Source organism: Coregonus clupeaformis, chromosome 20 (assembly GCF_020615455.1).
Source record: "Coregonus clupeaformis isolate EN_2021a chromosome 20, ASM2061545v1, whole genome shotgun sequence".
NCBI classification, from domain to species: Eukaryota; Metazoa; Chordata; class Actinopteri; order Salmoniformes; family Salmonidae; genus Coregonus; species Coregonus clupeaformis.
In genome coordinates, this window is record NC_059211.1 from 41,359,733 (window position 1) to 41,376,498 (window position 16,766).

Sequence of the window (16,766 nt, forward strand, 5' to 3'; positions counted from 1 at the left end):
AGCACATTTTGGAACATGACACGCGATACAAGGAACTTTATGATGAAAGCTTAAACCCACACATTAACTGAGGTTTTACTTTAAACCTGAAACCTTCATGTTTATTATGATAGGAAAACCTACATGTAGTCAACCTCAGGCCATAACAGATCGATCCAGCAAAGCTTGTCCAAACTGTCAGAATCAGTTTAGTCGTGCTAAAATTGTTCTGCTACAACCTGTTCAACCTGTACCTCTTTAGATTTCCAGACATTAGAAATAGTGTTTGAAGTTGTGAGATTGAAGATGTTGCTAGAGATGTTCCGTTGCCATGACAGCGATGTCCTGGTAGTCAGAGGGACAGTGACAGGGATGTTGATTAGAGAATTAGACCTGAGGCGAGAGCAGCTACATACGTAACGCTTTGTCATAGACGGGGACCTACATAGGCTTAATTTTCTCCTGTAATTGAAAACTTGTCCTCTGTGTCACACTGCTCTGTGTCAAACTTAAGGCCCCTTTACAACTAGCTTAACTAAAATGTTTGTCGTCATTCAACGAGAGACAAATCGTTTTCAATAAAAAACGATCACTTAAGAAATACTGAACCAAACATTTTAGTTAGATAAAATTGCTCGACTAAGATCTCCTCGGCAAAAACGTCAAAATTAATGACTTCTTGAGTTATCTTAGATACATTTTGACTATTTTGAGGAAGTGTATACTGGCTACGGCGTCTCAAGATGGACAAACGGTACAATTGCCGCTTTTGTCTAATTTTTCAAGCGAAGGTCTTTTAAGGGAGTATGCAAACGCACTTGTTCGGTTCACCTAGCCGAGTTCGGCTAGGCACCAGCCGAACCGAAGCATGCGGAAGGCTTAAGACTGATGCATTAGAATTCCAAAACTGATGTGTCTGGGCCCATTTGCATGTGAACCGTTGGGTGCTTATGTGATGGCTGTCGGAGGTAATAGTCGGAGACTGATGGAGGTGGGGCGGGAGGGTGTCATGGGGCTGGCCGCTGTCTGCCAGACACACCGAGGCACGGGGCGTGCCCGTTCAACAGGAGCCTTGACATCTGTCATAAGGCGATCAAGGGCAGCCATTGAAACGCCAGGCATCTGCCACAGGAAACTGTCGACGTCTGCCAACCCCTGGTCACAGGCTAATGGGGAGAGACAATGAGAATGAGATGCCAGAGAGCAACAATAAACTACTTTGCATCTCACAGCCAGATTCACACTTTTTAGTCGCCATGTTACCATAGGGCTGTTCTGACTCTTTGAGCTCCACTTTCTCTGAATGTGTTCTGTTCAAATGCTTTGTGTGCAAATTTGTTTTATCTTGATCTGGTGGGAAACTCTTTGGGAAAATGTAAAAATTAAGATAACTTGTTGTGCTGTAAGAAATGCTATTACTCTATTCTACATTGTTCTATTCCTGTTGTGAGAGAAAAAGTGGATACCTATAAATATTTTCTACAAGTTGTGTTAAGGGAGACAATGGGGAATAGATGGGAGTTTTTGGCTATTGATGTCAGTGGTAGAATGTTGCCCAGAAGTCAAGTCCTTCCTAACTGTCTTTTCAAAGCTTGGCCTTTTTGTGGCTATATGCGGAATTGCAATGACCCTGTGCCATTTATGAAAGGGGAATATCCAACTGAGAACACTTCTGCCTACAAATGCCACAGTCCCCCTCATCAAAGGGCTGCGTGGGGAGGCCTAATCAAACCGTGGTCCCCCCCCACTGCCACAACCCCAGTCCCCCCCACTACCACAACCCCAGTCCCCCCCACTGCTACAACCCTAGTCCCCCCCACTGCCACAACCCCAGTCCCCCCAGTGCCACAACCCCAGTCCCCTCCACTGCCACAACCCCAGTCCCCTCACTGCAACAACCCCAGCATGGTGGGAGGCCAATGCTGGGAAGAGGGAAAGACAGTGTTCAATGTTCTACTGAATATGTGTTGTTTCTGGAGGATCTCTGACTAAATAGCAAGGGTAGACCATTGCTTCTCTGTTTTCTATGAGATTACAGAGGTGTGACAAACGGCAAGAGGGCCCAGCTTTAAACACTTACAGTGCCTTGCAAAATACCCCTTGGATTTCTTCACATTCTATTGTGTTAGAAAGTGGGATTAAAATGGATTTAATTGCAATTTTTTGTCAACAATCTACTCAAAATACTCTGTCAAAGTGGAAGATATTTTTTTTAAATGAAAAATTACATAACTAAAATATAGTCGTTGCATAAGTATTCAGCCCCTTTGTTTAGGCAAGTCTACATTAGTTCAGGAGTCAAATTTGGCTTAACAAATCACATAATAAGTTACATGGACTCACTCTGTGTGAAATAATAGGGATTGACATGATTTTTGAATGACTAACCCTTCCTCTGTCCCCCATACATACAAAATATGTAAGGTCCCTCAGTCAAGTATTGAATTTCAAGCACAGATTCAACTACAAAGACCAGGGAGCTTTTTGAAATCCTCATAAAGAAGGGCAGTGATTGGTAGATGGGTAACAATAACACATCAGACATTGAAAGTCTCTTTAAGCATGGTCAAGTTAATAACTATGCTGTGGATTATGAATTAAACCACCCAGACACATCAAAGATACAGTCGTCCTGAACTGAGCTGCAGGACAGGAATGAAACTGCTCAGGGATGTTACCATGAGGCCATAGGTGATTTTAAAAGAGAGTTCAATGGCTGCGATGAGAGAAAACTGAGGATGGAGCAACAACATTGTAGTGACTCCACAATAATGACTTAAAAATATTCCAAAACATGCATCTTGTATGCAGCAAGGCACTAAATTAATACTAAAAAAAAAAACACGGCAACAGAATACACTTTTTGGCCTAAATGCAAAGCCTTATGTTTGGGGCAAATCCAACACATTGTGTAACTGCCTCCTTATTTTCAAGCATGGTGGTGGCTGCATCATGGTATGGGTATGCTTGACATCAGCAAATACTGGGTAGTTTTTCAGGATAAAAATAAACAGAATGGAGCTAAGCACAGGCAAAATCCTAGAAGAAAACCTGCTTCAGTCTGCTTTACACCAGACACTGGGAGAAGAATTCACCTTTCAACAGGACAATAACCTACAACACAATGCCAATTCTACACTGGAGTTGCTTACCAAAAAGACAGTGAATGTTCCTGAGTGGCCAAGTTACAGTTTTGACTTAAATCAGCTTGAAAATCTATGGCAAGTCTTGAAAATAGCTGTTTAGCCATGATCCCCAAAATCAATAAACTCTCTGTTTATTATCTATGCATAGTCACTTTAACTCTACCTACATGTACAGTGCCTTGCAAAAGTATTCATCCCCCTTGGTGTTTTTCCTATTTTGTTGCATTACCCCCTGTAATTTAAATGGATTTTTATTTGGATTTCTGTCACATGATCTCAGTGTACACTACCATTCAAAAGTTTGGGGTCACTTAGAAATGTCCTTGTTTTTGAAAGAAAAGCTATTTTTTTGTCCATTAAAAAAACATAAAATTGATCAGAAATACAGTGTAGACATTGTTAATGTTGTAAATGGCTATTGTAGCTGGAAACGGCTGATTTTTAATGGAATATCTACATAGGCGTACAGAGGCCCATTATCAGCAACCATCAGTCCTGTGTTCCAATGGCACGTTGTGTTTGCTAATCCAAGTTTATCATTTTAAAAGGCTAATTGATCATTAGAAAACCCTTTTGCAATTATGTTAGCACAGCTGAAAACAGTTGTGCTGATTAAAGAAGCAATAAAACTGGCCTTCTAGAGACTAGTTGAGTATCTGGAGCATCAGCAATTGTGGGTTCGATTACAGGCTCAAAATGGCCAGAAACAAAGAACTTTCTTCTGAAACTCGTCAGTCTATTCTTGTTCTGAGAAATGAAGGCTATTTCATTAGAGAAATTGCCAAGAAACTGAAGATCTCGTACAACGCTGTGTACTACTCCCTTCACAGAACAGCGCAAACTGGCTCTAACCAGAATAGAAAGAGGAGTGGGAGGCCCCGGTGCACAACTGAGCAAGAGGACAAATACATTAGAGTGTCTAGTTTGAGAAACAGACGCCTCACAGGTCCTCAACTGGCAGCTTCATTAAATAGTACCCGCAAAACACCAGTCTCAACGTCAACAGTGAAGAGGCGACTCCGGGATGCTGACCTTCTAGGCAGAGTTGCAAAGAAAAAGCCATATCTCAGACTGCCCATCTTAATATTTTATTTTTATTGGCCAGTCTGAGATAGTCTGACAGATTTGTTGAGTTATCTTAGATTAATTCTGACTATTTTTGCTCGTTTATCAAGCGAAGGTCTTTTAAGGGAGCACACTCGTTCGGTTCGGCATGCCGAATTCGGTTAGGCGCCAGCCGAACTGAAGCATGCTGACGCCTTAATATATGCATTTATATACTGTATGCTATTGGAAAAATAATATTTTGGTTGTGTTTATGAAGGTCTAGGGTAACATCAGAATACGAAACAAAAAGGTTATTTCAAAAAAATACAATAGCATTTTCGTTAGTTTATGTTACCGTTGGCTATCCATTGCCGCGTGCTCACTGTGAAGCACATTGGAATGGTGGTTATTATTGGAAAAAGTTATATTTTGAAATAGAGCACATCTCTTTAATTTTTATAGTTATTTGGCAATGGTAAGGGTTTTGGAAACCTCAGAATTGGCCCTTTCTGATACTATATAGAAATCAAAACATCTTACCTGATGTGACTCTGTAGGAGGATTAGAAAACGTTTCTTTTTGGCGCTCTGGGAAAAAAATTACATGTCCTCTTAAAACTGCTTATAGCACAAATTCGGTTTGTGATATCAAAATTCTTACAACATGTGTGTTAAATAGACATATTTAGGAAAAGTCAAGGACGGAGGGGGGCATGACTTTAAAAATGGCAGAGATATTAGAATTTTCAATTCATAATGAGTCAAAATGACTCACTCGGCTCTTCTAGTGTTCAACTGTTTGTGAAACAGTGAGTGAACTATGGTCAAGATGAATTTCCAGACTTGGGAGGAGACTATTAGGCTACATTTGTTATATAAAAAAATTTAAAATAAAAAAAAACAATTTTAACTTTACTTTTTATTCATACTGTAATCGAACCCACAACCCTGGCGTTGCAAGTGCCATGCTCTACCAACTGAGCTACACGGGACTACATTTAACATTTGCTGTCACTCTTAATAGTGGGGCCTATTGTTACTTTGCAGTCCCTAACCCAGTGTTATCAACAAATTAGACAGTTATACTGTTGATATTTTGAATAACAAAACTCCCTCTTGATTCATGGTTCTTATGTTATCCCCAGCTGTAGCTAATAGGCCTACATTAGGTGGACCTAGTTACTGTCAGCCTATTGGTTTTAAGCTGTTTAATACTGCACTAATCATTTAACTCTGGTCATGTTTTAAGTAATTAAAAGTAAGTAATTGTGGCCAAATATTTAAGGGACAGGCACAGCATGAGTACCTCAGTATTCTAATACCTTGTTTAAACACCTCTCAGTAAAACGGTAGAAAGGGAGGCTCAAGGGCTTTTTAAACACATCTGAAGGAATTAATACAACTCAGTGAGCTTACTGAGACCGAACATGGCATTGTTTTTTTGGCCACAAGTGGTCAAGATGCTTTTATCAGCACTTCCATTTGCTTATCATCATGACAACAGAGCAGCCTCAAAAGTAGCAATGTTCTTTTGACAGTGACAGATAACAGATATGAAATAAATAAAACTGTAAAGAGCTTTAACTGTCTTATCCAACTACATATGCAGGATGAGAGAGAGAGAGAGAGAGAGAGAGAGAGAGAGAGAGAGAGAGAGAGAGAGAGAGAGAGAGAGAGAGAGAGAGAGAGAGAGAGAGAGAGAGAGAGAGAGAGAGAGAGAGAGAGAGAGAGAGAGAGAGAGAGAGAGAGAGAGAGAGAGAGAGAGAGAGAGAGAGAGAGAGAGAGAGAGAGAGATACAGACAGGAAGGAAATGGGGAATAGATTGCGTTTGCTGTATTTATCAGTGAAAAAGTCACTTTTAACCCAGAAGTTGAAGCCTTAATCTCTATCCACAGGAGAAGTTCTGCCTGGGGCCCCTGGTTGTGCTACTGGGGTCTAGGTTGTGTTCCCCTGTGAGAGACAGCAATCAGATTAGAACCCATTGCCAAGTGCAGGGATCCATCGTAGGCCTGAAGGTGCAGTAATAAGAGGAGATAGAGCACTGTATTTACACTGTGTTACAGCAAGCAGTTTATGCCAGGTGATAAATGCTTGCGTTGAGGGAGCTGACATAGCTGGAGCACCTTGTGAGCTGCTGGCCCATTCAGACACCCTCCATCAGTATTAGTTGGATCAGAGGGGGGAGAGATTGGGAGATGGACAGTGTGTAATGTTTAGGAGATGTCAGCCGGTGAGTTAATGTAATGTGAATGGCCCCGGATCATTGTTATCCAAATGGGACTTTTTATTGGAAGCCCTCCCACTTCTTGATATATCTCCCAAGTGAACTTCACTGCTCTGTAGTTAAGTGGATCGAAGCCAGTGTACAGCTCATGCGTGGGCGTGTGGAGTCAGCCTGCTCTCAACAGGTCTGTGGGCTTTTTTAACATTCTGCTCATCCACCCCTGAGCTGCATGAGGAAGAGCTTGCAGACAATTGAACCGGCTAACTTCTAATCTCTCCTGTTTCCTTAGAGGAATATAGGTTTTCCCTGGGAGGGGGCGGGCTCAAGCTATGACATGACTCATCTCTTTGCAGTGTGATTCTCTGATTTTACCATCGCAAAGCTCCCCACCACCAGCCCAGCAAAATCCAACACTAGCAATAGCAGTTGATAATCACATCTTTCCTTTGTGTATTCTCTTGACTACTCCTCTCTCTGTGAAGGAGCTCTCTTCCTCCAGATTGTCGTTGCATTACAAATGGATGTGAAACTGTGATGAGAGGGTGCAGCCATAGAACTGGCATTCTCAGTTGTTTGTGTGTTGTGTTTGCGTAAGCTCAGAGAGTGTGCCATATTTTCCTCTGCTTTTCTTTCCAAGGTGTTGACCTTCTGGACAATGCTATCTGCCAACGGGCCCCCTTGTGTTCACTTATTTGTTGGACTGATAGAGCGAAGAATTACTAAGCATCCTTTTTCTCCAGAGCAAATTTAAAAATCTGTGTGCGTAATGTAATTCAGCGCATGGCATCCAGGCTTTTTCTAGTTGGGAGCATGCTGAATGGCAGAGTGGCTCAACCCATATTTTCTGCTGGGAGGGGAAGAGAAGGAGAGAACTTCTGTCTACAAACAGCTCTCATTATGTGAGCTGAAGCAAGTGAGAAAGCAGCATAGATCCGCCACAATACGGCAATAACTTTTAGACAGGGATTTATTGTGTTTTGCACTCAAATTATATGATTTGTTGATAATTCTATTCACGTCCAGAATTCCATCAGCCCTAATTAGCAATTCCGTTTTTTACCGCTCAGCAGCTCACAGGCTGTAAAAAAAAATAGACAGCCCTCTAACTGAGCAAACACATTAAGAGTTGGAGGAAGGAAAAGTATAACAAAACAGTGACAAAAGTTAGAGGAAGCCAGCCTTGGACAAGGGTAAATGTTTTTTCTGAAATAAAAAAAACATACACAGAAAAGTGATCCGCAAGTAGCGGTGCTCCGTTTTCAGTCGGTGGGGCAATTTTTATTTTGTACAAAATTCTTTCTGTAAGCGTCTGATGCAACAAAGTAGTAAATTCTATGTGGAGATGTCTCCAGCTCTATCAGGGCCCATGTTAGCAGTAATTGCTCTGTCAATCACAGCAGGTCCTGCTGCGCTCTGGACTGGTTAAGCCCTGGGTAAGGGAGGCTGGCCTCAGTGGGGGAGACAGACAGACAGCGTCTCAGGTCTCCCCGCTGTGTCTCTCCTCTCCCCTGCCCATCCGTCTCAAACATCCTGCTCTCTGATCACTACAGCAACTTACCTTTGTCTTTATCACAGCCCAGATGCAGTCGACAGTCTTAAATGTCTGGACATTTTAAAATAGTTAAACTTTTAAAAAAGTTGGCGTTGTCAACAAAGCAGCATGACAGAAATATGATGGCAAGTTTTCGAACTACCGGTAGTTTCTTTGAGAAGATATATAAAGTGATCTGTGCATTTGAACAATAGCATTAATACACCTATTTCACTTTTGCGTGTCAAAAACCGGATGACCACTGCTGCACATGCTGCCACTGTTTTGAACAGGTTAGATGATACTATTTAGAACGAGCAGCCAGCTCACGAACGAGTGCACCAGGGAGAACGCAACAAGCATGCAGATGCAATAAGTGAAAACACATTATCTAACTGGGGATAGCTAACATAATGTCACAAAGCATGATATGCTAGCCAGTTAACTTCATATTTCCCAGTTAGTCAGATATTAGTTTAGATAGACTTGAAATTGGGGAAGGGAAAGGGGATATCTAGTCAGTTACACAACTGAATGCATTCAATCGAAATGTGTCTTCCATGTCATCAGCGCCCGGGGAGCAGGAGTTGTTGGGGGGTTAACTGCCTTGCTCACGGACAGAACGGTAGATTTTTGCATCTTGGGGATTAGAACAAGCGACCTGCATGGGAGCTAACTAGCCAGCAAACTACCAGCTAGCTATAGCTTGTTAGCTAGCTTCTTATTAAAGGTAGATAACTGGTTAATTTGACCAAAAAATTGACCCAACTATTTATAAATTTTTCTTCTCAAAATTACTGTAGCTGACTAATTAATTTGATTATGCTCTGTGATACACCTGGTTTTATGCTGTTTTAGTCCACACAACATGTCGCCCTGTCACCTACAGTAGAACCTGATGAACATATGGGAAACAATAAAATAGATTTTTTGTCCTACCAGAGAAGGTTCTAGCTAGTGTACTGTATCCCTCTGTCCTTCGACTCTATTTGGATATAATAATAGTAATAATATATGCCATTTAGCAGACGCTTTTATCCAAAGCGGCTAACAGTCATGCGTACATACATTTTAGGTATGGGTGGTCCCAGGAATGGAACCCACTACTCTAGCGTTACAAGCGCCATGTTCTATCAACTGAGCTACAAAGGACCACAGTATATGTCCGGTTTATCAGGTCCAAGGCTCCCAAGACTGTTATGATTATTTATTTACAAGTTAATTACAATTAGCTTTTTGTTTTACCCGATAGAGCAGATCTAGTCTCACGTGCGGATGTAAGCTGTCTGGCGTGAGAGACTCAATGGGAGGGAGACTAAAGCAGACCCAGAGGTTCTGACTGAGTGCACATTTGAGCACCCCAGGATGGTCCATTTACTTTGTGTTGTTAGAATTTATGCTATGAAAACCTGTGATTTCATTGGGGCAGTTCCCCCTCATAGCAAATGGCAATCCAAGCAATGTTCGCACGGCCTATGCTCCTGCGGAGCTGCTGCTGCTGGCAGAGTCACTGAGGGGCAGAGTAGTAACTTACTGAACAGCTTGTTTTGAACAATATATTTTTGAAACAGGAAAATGTACACATTAACCACACTTTTATGAGCATTTAAAACATAATCCATTATAGAATACACTACATGACCAAAAGTATGTGGACACCTTCTCGTCGAACATCTCATTCCAAAATCATGGGCATTAATATGGAGTTGGACCCCCCTTTGCTGCTAAAACACCCTCCACTATTCTGGGAAGGCTTTCCACTAGATATTGGAACATTGCTGCAGGGATTTGCTTCCATTCAGCCACAAGCATTAGTGAGGTCTGGCCTGGCACTGATGTTGGCCGATTAGGCCTGGCTCGCAGTTGGCGTTCCAATTCATCCCAAAGGTGTTGAGGTCAGGGCTCTGTGCGGGCCAGTCAAGTTCTTTCACACCAAACTCGTCAAACCATTTCTGTATGGACCTCGCTTTGTGCACGGGAACATTGTCATGCTGAAACAGGAAAGGGCCTTCCCCAAACTGTTGCCACAAAGTTGGAAGCACAGAATCATCTAGAATGTCATTGTATGCTGTAGCGTTAAGATTTCCCTTCACTGGAACTAAGGGGTCTAGCCCGAAGCATGAAAAACAGCCCCAGACCATTATTCCTCCTCCACCAAACTTTATAGTTGGCACTATGCATTGGGGCAGGTAGCGTTCTCCTGGCATCCACCAAACCCAGATTCGTCCGTCGACTGCCAGATGGTGAAGCGTGATTCATCACTCCAGAGTTTCCACTGCTCAATTTTATACACCTGTCCACATACTTTTGTATATATAGTGTCTATTTCTTGGGGGGAGGGACCAATCACAAAATGGGTGGCCGCGACTGACTTCAAATCTATTAAGCATTCATGGCATGCACATGGTATGCTGAGAGCGCCTTTATAAATGCATTCACGCTCTAAATACATTCATATTACATTACAAACAGTGCACTATTTTACGTGGCTCCTCATTACATCCTATATAAAGGCTTAAATACATGCATTCTTAATATAAAAGGGTTCGTAGAAAGGGTTACACCGTTATGCTTCCTTTGGAATGTTTTTAAAGAGGTGGCTGCTTAGTTACATATTTGTTTTGAGAATTTGGGGATGTAAAAAATATATAAATAAAGTCAAAGTTGAATGAAGAACTTGGCAGAGAAGCCCAGGACTCATTTGGTAATGGTCTTTGATTGTACTGGGAAGGGCTATATTAATTCTTAATGGAATGCATTTCTGATGTAAGAGCCTAGAGGATGCATTAGGCTGATTGATATTTCTTTTTTCTTTACTAAATTCTTAAGTTGTTTTGATATAACAACCTTGAATATTGATTAATGTATTCTTATTGTTTTGTTTTTGTTATTAAGTGTATGATCTCCATTGTTACTGGTGTCCTTGAGACTGGTTTGGGTGTGCTGAGGGTCTCTGTGAGAGGTAAAGTCTTGCACTACTGAACACCAGAGTAGCGGTGTGGCAGGCACACTGTGTACCACAGAGAGGTAGTCTCCAACACACGCAGAGCTCAATCACCAACCACACAGGGAGGGAGAACACTTGGCCACAGAACCCAGGAGAACCTCTCCGAAACGACACAGCATGCAGATCAACCGCATTAACTCCTATCAATCCCTACTGTCCAAGAACAAAACAAAAGGTTTTTTATTTTCAAATTCGCCCACTGCAAACCTGTCTGGAAGTGAACAGTTGGTTTTGGACGGGAGCCAGGCCAAGTTATTTCCTCCTGAAGAGTACAATAGCAGAAGAATGAGAGAATTCAGACATTTTACAAGAGCGATACAAGATAGACAGGAAAGGTTGCAGGGACTACTTTGACTCCCAACTCTAGGAGTCTGTCACTTGCCGCGCTGCTAAGCCACTCGCACAATTAACCGTGTGGCATGCTTTTAATATTAGGCCCTTTAATTGTCTACAAATGATGAGTGATGTAAAATAGCTAATAGCTTGTGCTAATTAATAGGGGAATTGAATGCTTGTTAATTAAGGGCATACAGGACAAGGACCGGCTCTGGTAATTTGAGCTATAATGCCTGGCCTAACGATTCATTTCCAAACAGACTTGATTTAAAAAAAACGTCAAACAGCCCATCTACTCCTGATGAACCCCCCTGCCCCGACCCCCAACCTCATTCCCTTCCCCCACAAACACATAAACACACACACACACAAACACACACAAATATGTTCCTGTGAATGCCTTTGTGGAAAATTAATTTCCATGAGAGCACAATATCTACTTACAGTAAATAATGTATTTCAATGCATGTGCTCACATCCCTTGAATACTTTCATGTTTTGGTTAAATTGTTTTCTAACCTCCCTTACCCCATTTGGATATTCAACATTTTGCACAGTGGAGCCCATATAATTTATTTGACAACCCGTGGATTCTGTAGGATTTTAAATTAAAACCTGGAATATATGATTTTCAGTCAACATCATCTGCGTGAAAATGTTATAATGAAAAGAAAGGAAAGAGGAAAATAGGAGGAAAGTACTGACATATAATTGTGTGTCACAAGTTCGATGAAGGAAAATTGAAAGGGATATAAATCGGAGAAAAAAAAATCTATTTCATGTGGCAATATTAGAGTTCAGTGGCACTACCTAAAATGTAAGTACCAGTCATGTACCAGGGCAATTTCTTGTACTGCAACCTGGGTTTAGCAGACTTTAGGCTTTGTCCAAAATAAATTACAGAATTATATTTATTAGATGAAATGGCACCTCACTCCATTTTCAGCTTCCAATTCCATCTTGGAGGCTTCATTCACATGTGTATTACATTAGGAAAAATAGGAAATGGAGAGCAAGTGGGGGCTTCAATCTGAATAATCTATGAGCTCCGTTATTCAGAGGAACTCATTAGCATTCATGAAGAGATGAGGTAAAAGAGGATTATTTGAGAAATAATGTGAGAAAATGTAACAAATAGATTAATAGCCTTCCAGTGAGGATAACGGGGTACAATTGTGTGTGCTTGTGCAGGGGTGTCATGCACCCCAAAATCTGAGGCACAAAGTATGTGAGGATGGCTGGGAGGTGGTACAGCCATACATTTGAGAATTTTGCATTTATCAAACACCCGAAACAGATTTTTCCAGCAATCTAGAGCCATAATCATTATGCTTAATTCTATGTCAAAAATATGTATATTTTTCTGCATATCTAAGCATACCTCTTGAGCTGTCTGTATCGTCCTGAAACTAAATATGCTTCTCTGCACCATGATATCTGTTAAAATCTGGGTAAAGATTGAAAGGAATGTGAGTCTTATTCAGTACATGTAGTTATTACTTGCTTTTCTAAAGTCTACCAACCTTGCCAGCAGGCTTGCCAGCTAAGATAGTTAGACAAGTTAGCTACTCTAACTTGATTGATACCCTGAAATGGCTTTTTGGTAGCTAGTTATGAGGTTGGGAGATTGGGAACCTTACTGGGCTAGCTAAAGCCAACTTGCTAAGTGGCTAGTAGTATTACAGAGAAGAAAACTAAAAATGTAATAACAAAAATAATATATACAGTGCATTCGGAAAGTATTCAGATCCCTTGTCTTTTTCCACATTTTGTTACGTTACAGCCTTATTCTAAAATTGATTAAATAATTGTTTTCCTCATCAATCTACACACAATACCCCATAATGACAAAGCAAAAACAGGTTTTGCAAATGTATAAAATAAAATGAAATATTACATTTACATAAGTATTCAGACCCTTTACTGAATACTTTGTTGAAGCACCTTTGGCAGCGATTACAGCCTCAAGTCTTTTTGGGTATGAAGCTACAAGCTTGGCACACCTGTTTTTGGGGAGTTTCTCCCATTCTTCTCAAACTCTGTCAGGTTGGATGGGGAGCGTCGCTGCACAGCTATTTTCAGGTCTCTCCAGAGATGTTCAATCGGGGTTAAGTCCGGGCTCTGGCTGGGCCACTCAAGGACATTCAGAGACTTGTCCCGAAGCCACTCTTGCGTTGTCTTGGCTGTGTGCTTAGGGTCGTTGTCCTGTTGGAAGGTGAACCTTCACTCCAGTCTGAGGTCCTGATCATCAAGGATCTCTCTGTACTTTGCTCCGTTCGTCTTTCCCTCGATCCTGACTAGTCTCCCAGTCCCTGTCGCTAAAACACATCCCCACAGCATGATGCTGCCCCCACCATGCTTCACCGTAGGGGAGGTGCCAGGTTTCCTCCAGACATGACGCTTGGCATTCAGGCCAAAGAGTTTAATATTGGTTTCATCAGACCAGAGAATCTGTTGTTACTCATGGTCTGAGAGTCCTTTAGGTGCCTTTTGGCAAACTCCAAGCGGGCTGTCATGTGCTTTTTGCTGAGGAGTGGCTTCCGTCTGGCCACTCTTCCATAAAAGCCTGATTGGTGGAGTACTTCAGAGATGGTTGTCCTTCTGGAAGGTTCTCCCATCTCCACAGAGGAACTCTGGAGCTCTGTCAGAGTGAGCATTTGGATTCTTGGTCACCTCACTGACCAAGGCCCTTTTCCCCCGATTGCTCAGTTTGGCCAGGCAGCCAGCTCTAGGAAGAGTCTTGGTGGTTCCAAACGTCTTCCATTTAAGAATGATGTAGGCCACTGTGTTCTTGGGGACCTTCAATGCTGTAGAAATGTTTTGGTACCCTTCCCCAGATCTGTGCTTTGACACAATCCTGTCTCGGAGCTCTACGGACAATTCCTTCGACCTCATGGCTTGGTTTTTGCTCTGACAGGCACTGTCAACTGTGGAACCTTATATAGTATGTGTGCCTTTCCAAATCATGTCCAATCAATTTAATTTACCACAGGTGGACTCCAATCAAGTTGTAGAAACATTTCAAGGATGATCAATGGAAACAGGATGCACTTGAGCTCAATTTCAAGTGTCATAGCAAAGGGTCTGAATACTTATGTAAATAAGGTATTTCCGGTTTTTTATTTTAAATACATTTGCACAAAAAAACAACAACCTGATTTTGCTTTTTAATTATGGGCTATTGTTTGTAGATTGATGAGGATTTTGCTTTTTTAAAATCCATTTCAGAATAAGGCTGTAACGTAACAAAATGTGGATAAGGTAAAAGGGTCTGAATACTTTCCGAATGCACTGTATATATTCTTTCAAACAGGGCAAATCTGAGGGGGCACGTGTCCCTGTGCCCCCTATGGGCATGACGCCTCTCTGTGTGTGAGATAGAGAGAGAGCAAGAGAGAGAAAGAGAGAACAAGGAGCAAGGGTGGTGCAGAGACAGCTTGCTCCTGGCTCTCCATTCAACCCGTAAATGACTTACCTGGACAGTTTTATGTTTGCCTGGAGGAGAATTAAAACTGATTTCGTTTCCCGTTTTAGAGTATAGCTGTTCATGTCACCACAGTACTTTCTGAAAGCAGTCTAATCTAAATGCTTTTGTCAGGGGAGATTTTGTAGATTGCAGTAGCCAGAGCTACGAATTGGTTGTGTCATCTTATAATGAACTATGTGAGTTCTGCCGTTTCTGCAGCCAACAGTCCCATGATTACTGAAAGTCAGTCCTCCATTTAGCACCCTCACTTCCTGATTCCCCCACTCTCATTGTTCCTACTGCAACCTAATAGTATAAGGAGCGTGAAATGTTGGGAGAGTTAGCCAGTGTCACAGGCCACATCATTCGATAGCTCATCCAAAAGTATTATACACTTGCCTTTTTTTGAGCCTGGCAGGAGTTGCAGTGATTACTAGCCAGGCCTGCATGTTGTGCAGAATTAAGGCAGGTGTGCAGTTGATACGGGTTGCGATGCTGTGCAGGGGTTTATTGGGGCGTGCTCAGCACAGTGGTGAGGTGACCTTTGACCTGAGTGGGGAGATTATGGGTATCTCAGTGATTTCACAAAGCTCTCCTGTCAGCCGCTGACGGGACACATTAGGACACTCTGAAGGGCTTGTTGATATATGCATTCTGTTCTGCAAAGACTTTATGTTATTTCTCGGCAGCGTACAAGAGAGCGTGGCAAATTCAAACAGCTCTGCTAAGTCAACAGCTTGACTGGAGGAGCCCAGACAGATGCTTCTGCTGCATGTATCAGCACAGAGCAGGCCTGGAAACCATTTTCCTCTCTTTTGAAGATGGGTCCTTGAAGAAATCCTCCTCATCCTAATTGCATTCGCTCTCCTCGTCTCTCTCTCTCTTTCTCTCTCTTTCTTTCTTTCTCTCTCTCTCTCTCTCTCTCTCTCTCTCTCTCTCTCTCTCTCTCTCTCTCTCTCTCTCTCTCTCTCTCTCTCTCTCTCTCTCTCTCTCTCCTTCTAGTCCTCTCTTCTTCTCTTTCTCCTTCTCTCCTCCTCTGCCAACCATCCACTAAAGGATCCCCACTCAGACCACAGGCCCTGCTGAGCATTTTACTCCTCCATTTAATTAGCTGTCATCCCAGGAGCTTTAGGGGAACAGAAATCTATTTGATCACACAGCTCTCAAATATTTAAATATATAATCAATATATACATATATGATAAGTTCTTGATATTCATCCCTGTGAAAACGGTTTTCATGTGTTGTGTACAATTTTGTATTTAAATTGATATTTTGGTCTTGCTCTGGTGCGCCTCTGTGTCAGAAATGTGAATGAGTAAATGGAGTGTGAAGACTGGGGGATTGGTCTGTCTCACAAATGAGAGCTGGGATTTAATTAATGCAGCACAGAAAGAATCAAATTTAGTCTGATAGAACTATTATTATTTATTCTGTGGTAGAACTGTTTGCTGTCCAGGTACTGCCTTCCAGCAGTCAGCTATAACCCATATATTGTCAAGCATCTATTTACATTTTTCAACTAAGTCTTTACATACTGTTTTGAGTTGTTTATATTAATTGTAGCCTTTGAAGTGATGTTCATTTAATAAATCTGAGTGTCTTGTGTCATATTTTTTGTAAAGGTTTACAGTATAATGTTCCTGTCATGTTTTTGTTCATATTGTTGTACTTATCTCAGGCTGCAGTTTGCTTTACCATGCAAATAACAGGGTTGGTCTTGTCATTCATTTAGAAAGGTAAAGAGAAAACAAGGCAGTCCTCACCACTCTGAGAGCATGTTGAGATTGTAGGACTACAGCGTAGATTATTATGGATCTGAGGAAACAGCTAATCTGAATATAAATTGATCCCATCTGGTTTGGGTTGGCACCACTCGTATGTAATTTGGTAAGCATCTAAGCATCTGGGGCTGCTAATGCAACAAAAGGCACATTAGAGGCTGAGGGAGAATTTGTCAGTATTTGACTGGAAAGGAAAGGTGAGGCATCATGAATATCTCCCAGAGTGTGCTGAGAATATCAAAGGGCC

General features: G+C 41.7%; 1 protein-coding gene across 3 annotated transcripts in view; it reads left to right on the forward strand.

The window, feature by feature from the left end:
* The window catches only part of agbl4 (AGBL carboxypeptidase 4), a 369,255-nt gene that overhangs the window by 143,905 nt on the left and 208,584 nt on the right, over positions 1–16,766 (forward strand). The gene's annotated exons all lie outside the window — the stretch shown is intronic.